The sequence below is a fragment of the Bison bison genome, unplaced genomic scaffold, assembly GCF_000754665.1.
Source record: "Bison bison bison isolate TAMUID 2011002044 unplaced genomic scaffold, Bison_UMD1.0 scf7180017864189, whole genome shotgun sequence".
Taxonomy (NCBI): Eukaryota; Metazoa; Chordata; class Mammalia; order Artiodactyla; family Bovidae; genus Bison; species Bison bison.
The window spans coordinates 2,308,601-2,315,329 of record NW_011494761.1 but is presented as its reverse complement, the minus strand read 5'-3'; the positions used below and the strand labels follow the sequence as shown (position 1 = coordinate 2,315,329).

Sequence of the window (6,729 nt, the reverse complement as noted above, 5' to 3'; positions counted from 1 at the left end):
GTCTTCCTTAAGATCACACTGATGACTTGGCTGGGCATGGCTTACTGCAGACTGGTCTCAAGGAGGAGGTATACTGCAAACCCCTTTGGGTCTCTTTCTGCGGCACAGGAAGAACATTTCCTGAGTCCCCCCATGGTGTAGAGTCCAGACTGTCAGTTTTAACAAATTTTTATGCATACTTAGGGATTTTAAAAAAGGATATACAATGAGGTAGCTACAACTTGCTCAGGGGTCGCACTGAGTCAGACACGACTGAAGTGACTTAGCAGCAGCAGCAGGGCCAGAATTGCTTTCAATTCAATTCAATTCAGTCAGTCCATTCCGAACTGACTCTGCTACCAGAAAAAGGGTAGTTTTCCCCCCATTTGAATTTAAATTCCTTGTAGACAAAACTTCACCACACCCCTTACATGGAAGGATATGACCCAGTCCCCAAATAATACTATCAGAATCCTGCCAATTTCAGTCCATTTGTCAGACCCTGGATAACTCACTCTTAAAATAATCTCTCATGGGCTGTCAGCAACCCAGCGAAGCTGTTTGGCTGCACCAACCTTATTCTAGTTTATTTTCAGTCTCATGAAACATTTAAAACCTCGAAATCAGTCTCACCAAGAATCACCTGGTTATGACCAAGATGACTTTCCAACTAATCTCCTTCTTCTGGCCCAGTCTTATCGAATTACCTCCTTCCCTGCTGCCTGTGTTCCTCAGAAAGGCAGATCTGGTCACGTCTTAAGACGCCATAGTGACCCCACGCAGGCCTCGGCACTCCCTCTGCTTATCTCTGCAGCCCCATCCCTTCTCCTGTCCCCACCTAATCGCTGAGCTCACATTCGGACATTCAGAGTTCCTACAAATCCCTGACCTTGGATTCTCTCTCAGGCCTCTGCCTTTGCTGTTTCCTAGGCCAGGAATCGGAGAAAGCAATGGCACCCCACTCCAGTACTCTTGCCTAGAAAATCCCATGGACGGAGGAGCTTGGTGGGCTGCAGTCTATGGGGTCGCTTAGAGTCAGACACGACTGAGCCACTTCACTTTCACTTTTCACTTTCCTGCATTGGAGAAGGAAATGGCAACCCACTCCAGTGTTCTTGCTTGGAGAATCCCAGGGACGGGGGAGCCTCATGGGCTGCCGTCTGCAGGGTCGCACAGAGTCAGACACGACTGAAGCAACTTAGCAGCAGCAGCAGCAGCAAGCCAGGAATGCTTTTCTCCCTGTCCTGAGGAGGCCCTATCGTATTCATCCTCCATGATGCAACCCAGTTACCACTCTTCCAGGAATCCTCTCTCTGCCCCATCCCCAGGTCTGGAGCACATAGTCTCATGTCTGACATAGCTCTCATCACACTGCATTGAAATGGTTTGTGTATTCCATAGACATGGAGTGCCCTAAAGGCAGAGGAAACAGTGTTGCCCTCTATATTTTCAGGCACTTGGCACAGGGCATGCAAACCCTCAGTTAAGTTTAATGGATGTTAACTCAGTATTTTCACTTGATCTTCTTAACAACACTGTGGAGCTAGTAATATTTCCAACAGTGCTGGAGGAAAGCAGTGAATCCATTTAAGATGAAAACAACCATGAAAATTATGGTTATGGAATATAATGTAAAGTTTATGAATTGTGACAATGTAGACATAATATAATTAAAAAAGAGGAAAGGAGAAGCAGGTGTAAAGATGGGATGTGTGTAAGCTGTTGATTTGCTGTGTTACAGATGAAGTTGTAAAGGTATGTTTTAAAGCTGACAGATCAAGTCATCATTGTACAACCACATTTCAAGATATAAAAGCAAACATTAGAAAAAATAGAAAAATAATGCAGTTAATTGAAATTAGGTTTTAGAGGGTAGGAAGCAGAAACTGGATACTATTCATGGTGGTGATATAAATATATATATATAAATTTTTTAATTATGTATACTAATATCTTTTTTTTTAAAGAAATAGAGAATAAAGTATGTTATATAAAGTTATGGTAACTTTGAGCTTAAAGCAACTGAGAGTACTAATTTTTTTCACATATTCAGGAGAAACACATGTACAAAATACAAAATACAAATATAAAAATATATGGTGCATATTTAGTAAAAAAAATAAAAGCTAGAAAACAGAAGGGATATCTATCATATCAATAAATTTACCTATGAAAACAAAATGACTCTCAAAAGGATTGTAAAACAAAATCGAATTAAATGCTATATATAAGATATATTCCTAATACAAACTATTTTAAAATATTAAGCATTAAAAAGTACAGAAGCAAGTCACAGAGTGAAACATAAATAAGATGGAGAAAATACTTCTATAAAATATTAAAAAGAAGACCAAAGGAAAACAATGGACGAGCAGGCCAGAAGCTTGAGCAGACATTGTTAAAGATCACGTTTCTCACGAACGTGTGGAATGGTGCTCTACCTCACTGCGGCTCAGGAATTAAAGCCGCTCCAGGGAGGCGGCAGCGGGTTGTTAGGAGACAGGATAGAGTTCACTGTGCTGCATGGTAGGTCCTTGCTGTTAATCCATTTTGTATATAGCAGTGTGTATCTGTTAATCTCAAGCTCCTAATTTATCCCTCCCTCACCTTTCTGTTTTTCTAACCATAAGTTTATTTACTGTGTCTGTTTTATAAATAAGTTTATTTGTATCATTTTTCAAAGAATCCAGATGTAAATGATATTTGTGATATTTGGCTTTGTCTGACTTACTTCAAGCAGTGTGACAGTCTTCAAGTCAAAAGAAAAAAAGAAATTAATACTGCTACAAACCCACTGGAATGGCTAAATATTAGAAAGACTAAAAAACCCCAAGTGTCAGTGAGGATAAAGAATTGGGAAGTCTCATACACTGCCGGTGGGGGTACAAACTGATAGAACCACTCTGGAAGACAACTTGTTACGCCATTAGGTTGAAGAATGTGTTCTCCATGAAGCAGCCATTCAATTTCTAGATATATACTCATTAGGAATGTGGACATACACGTTCCAGCAGACATGTATAAGAATGCTCATCGGCCAAAACCCAGAAACAATTAAATGTCTGTCAAGGGTAATGATAAATTTATAGCATGTAAAACAATGCAACAATGCAAATAAATACATTATAGTGTAAGCAATGACACAGAGATATCTCATGAACATAACGCCGTTCTAAAAAGACTACACTCTGAAGGATTACTGTGTGATTCCATTTATGTAACTTCAAAAACAAGCAGAGCTAAACTAATGCAAACAGATTGATACTTACAGAGTAAGAGTGACAAGAAGTAACCCCGTGACGCTCCCACAGATGCCAGGAGTGGACTACACTTAAGAAGAGCTGGTTGGGAATGGGCCTGGAAGTAGGGTGCTCTTTGAGTTTCGCCAGTGATCTGCCGCTTTACCTGAATTGATTACACGATGTCATTAAACTGCATGTTTATATTTTATGCAATGTGCATGTTCTATATATCCTTAACAATAACAAACTTTTAAACTATGTAACAGATTCCAAAACTTCCCTTGAATTTTTAAAATAGCCTTTGAGAGATGTTAATAAATTTTTAGTTTAAGAATGCTTTTAAAAATCTTTTGAAAAGGAAAAATCTAGAAGAGGTTACAATGACAATAATCATCAAATGCATTATATCTGTGCATGAAACCTTTATCAAGATCACTCATTTGGCAATTCACTCCTCTCAAAGGCTATGAAGTTCTAATGCTTTTCTCACAATGCTACGATAGCTTTGCTTTGAGATAACTTCGGCTTTAGTCATTCAAAGTCACCTTTTAAATTTTGATTAATAGCAAACTTGAGAGTTAAAAAGAAGGCACATTTTAAGATGAGAAAAAATTCATGAGTCTGGTGGCATTACTGCAGTTTAATAAAGAATTTAATAAAACATCTAATGTTTTAAAAATTTCTAGAATTCATTTGATGCTAACTATTTCTAAAGCAAACTGTGAAAAGCAAAAGAAAAGCATTTACAGGAATTTCCTGGTGGTCCAGTGGTTAGGACTCAGGGCTTTCACTGCCGGAGCCTGGGTTCAATCCCTGGGCAGGGAACTAAGATCCCCGAAAGCCATAAGGTGCAGACAACAACAACAAAAAAAATTGAAAAGCATTTACTATTGATTTCTAATAGTTGGTAGACAGGTGTCATGAAAAATGATTAACATTATATGCTATAACATATGATTATATAAATTAACTGATTTTGTCCCCCTAGGGATACGGAGGAGCCTGGTAGCTGCAGTCCATGGGGTCGCTAGGAGTCGGACACGACTGAGTGACTTCCCTTTCACTTTTCACTTTCATGCATTGGAGAAGGAAATGGCAACCCACTCCAGTGTTCTTGCCTGGAAGATCCCAGAGATGGCGGAGCCTGGTGGGCTGCCGTCTGTGGGGTCGCACAAAGTCCGACACGACTGAAGCGACTTAGCAACAGCAGGGATATTTGGCGATGTCTGGAGACATTTTTGCTAGTCACGCCAAAGTGAGGAATATCTAGTGGGTAAAAGTGATGCTGCTCAACACCTTAAAATAGAGAAGCCCTGCCTTCCCTTCTCTCCCCAAAGAATTATCTGGCCCAACTATCAATAACTCTGAGGCTGAAAAAAACTCTTGAAAAAGTGAATCAAGAGAAAAAAGTTATCACATATTGTTAAGCAAAAAAGAAGATTACAAAGGGCTAAACTTGTGTGATTCCATTTTTATTAAGAAAAAGTGTGATTGTCTCTGTATGTGTGTGCAGTGTATTTACATAATGCATAAAACTGTCGGCCCTGAATGATGAAATCATGGGTGAATTTTATTTCCTTCTGCTTTGTTTTGCTTTGCTTACCTGGAATTTCTAATTTTTTCTATTGGTCATTATATTACTTGAACAGTAAGAAAAATACAAATTTTGGTTTCTACCAAAGAAAGACTCAGTCTGTCAGTAGGGAAGTTTAATTAGTGAGTGGAGAATAATGCAAAAAACTAGTCATAATGTGATAATCCGGTCTTGGACATATTCACTGGATACTGTGGAAGCAGAGAGGAGGAACAGTTGGCTACGCTAGCTGACACCACCTAGTATTAACATCCTACAGTATTGTGACTATGCTATCTTACAGTCAGATCTCTTTTAGTTCACAAATAAAACTTATGACCATAGAGAAGATGCCTAAAGTAGAATTATGGTACTGTGAGCTGCAATAAACAAAGGAAATTAAAGAATAAGATATATACACAACATCCAGTCAGGCAGGAAAGTAGATGGTGGGATGAGGTGAGCCAGCCTCCATCCTGGAAGTCTCAAATGGTTCTGGAACTCTTGGCTGGCCTCTGGGGTGGAGGACTCCGAGGTGAAAAGTTCCGGAGTGGGGAAAAAAGGAATCCAGGCACAGTAAACAATTTATATGTTGGACTTGGATAGAATTCTTACACATAAAGTGTGCTTATATCAATAATTGCAACTATATAAAATAGTATTGTTCTATTGTGCTAGCAAACAGTGGTTAAAGGATAAACATTTTCTAGAGTTAAATATTTCAGATACCAGGAATCAGTGTCCCAATAAGAACACAACTGCTTCATAATGTGTAATGCTTTGAACAGCTTTTAGATTAGAAAAATTTGAGATGAAGACTCGACTCCAAAGGAAGCCAACATCAACTGAAGAAAACAGTGGAAGATGCAGCAGAGCAAAAGCTGGAACTGAATAGGGTTAACTGAGAACTAGGTGGGCACGTTGACTGATGGCATTTGAAGGCAATGAGAAACCACAGAGATAGGATACTGTTTTATTTGGCTTTTCAAAAACATCTTGTTTTGATCCAACAGGAGACAGAAACTGCGTGGTGCTTTAGTATAAGTAAAAACCGATCAGGGCCAAAATCAGCTGCCCGCTTCATCGCCTTTTACCATGGAGAGGGGAAAGACATAAAAGAGGAAGAGAAAACAGGAGTAAAGCCCACTGTTGGTGCTTTGCAAATCCTTCCAGCGTCAATCCTCACAGTTACTCATCCCTAGGCGTGCAATACTAGCAGAATCTGGCTGATGCTGCCTCACCTTTCAGGTCTCTTCCCCATCTCCACCTCCTTCCCATAGGAATCTCCCTGCTATAAATCCTCAACGCCATAATTAAAATTATGTGTTTTGGGGGTTAATTATTTAGAATCTGTTGCCGTTTCCTCTTTCATATGGAGAAGGGCATGGCGACCCACTCCAGTATTCTTGCCTGGAGAATTCCATGGGCAGAAGAGCCTTGTGGGCTACAGTCCACAGGGTCGCAAAGAGTCCGGACACGACTGAGTGACTAACACACTTCGTCTTTCATATGCCAACCACCCGCTCATCTGCAAATAAGCTTCAGAAGGGCGGGCCCTGACAGTTTTCCTCACCAAGGGGTGAGTGTTCTCACCTCGCAGCATTGCAGGCGCCTTGCAGTGTTGATTGCCGCACAGCACGCAATCTCCAAGCATTTACTGAAAAGAAGTGTTTCCGTGTTTAGCGGTTAATAATACCAGGCCCACAGGAAGCGGTCAAGAAGTAAACAGCACTGACTCACGTCCACACCTATTTTTTCAGTTCTTTCTCACAAAGCCCGCTACGTATGGAAGCCGGTATTGAGGGGTCTAGAAAACTTCCCTGGCGGCTCAGACAGTAAAGCGTTTGTCTACGATGCGGGAGACCCGGGTTCGATCCCTGGGTTGGGAAGATCCCTTGGGGAAGGCAATGGCAACCCACTCCAGTACTCTTGCCT

At 40.5% G+C, this 6,729-nt stretch overlaps 1 long non-coding RNA gene across 1 annotated transcript in view; it reads right to left on the bottom strand.

Moving 5' to 3' along the window:
• LOC104991356 overlaps positions 1-6,680 on the bottom strand; it is a 30,558-nt gene extending 23,878 nt beyond the window's left edge. The window contains exons 1-2 of the long non-coding RNA XR_825602.1: positions 6,388-6,680; positions 3,249-3,384 (exon numbers count right to left, since the gene is read on the bottom strand). This is a non-coding gene — a long non-coding RNA (uncharacterized LOC104991356). The remainder of the gene's footprint in view (positions 1-3,248; positions 3,385-6,387) is intronic.
• Positions 6,681-6,729: the final 49 nt, after the last annotated feature.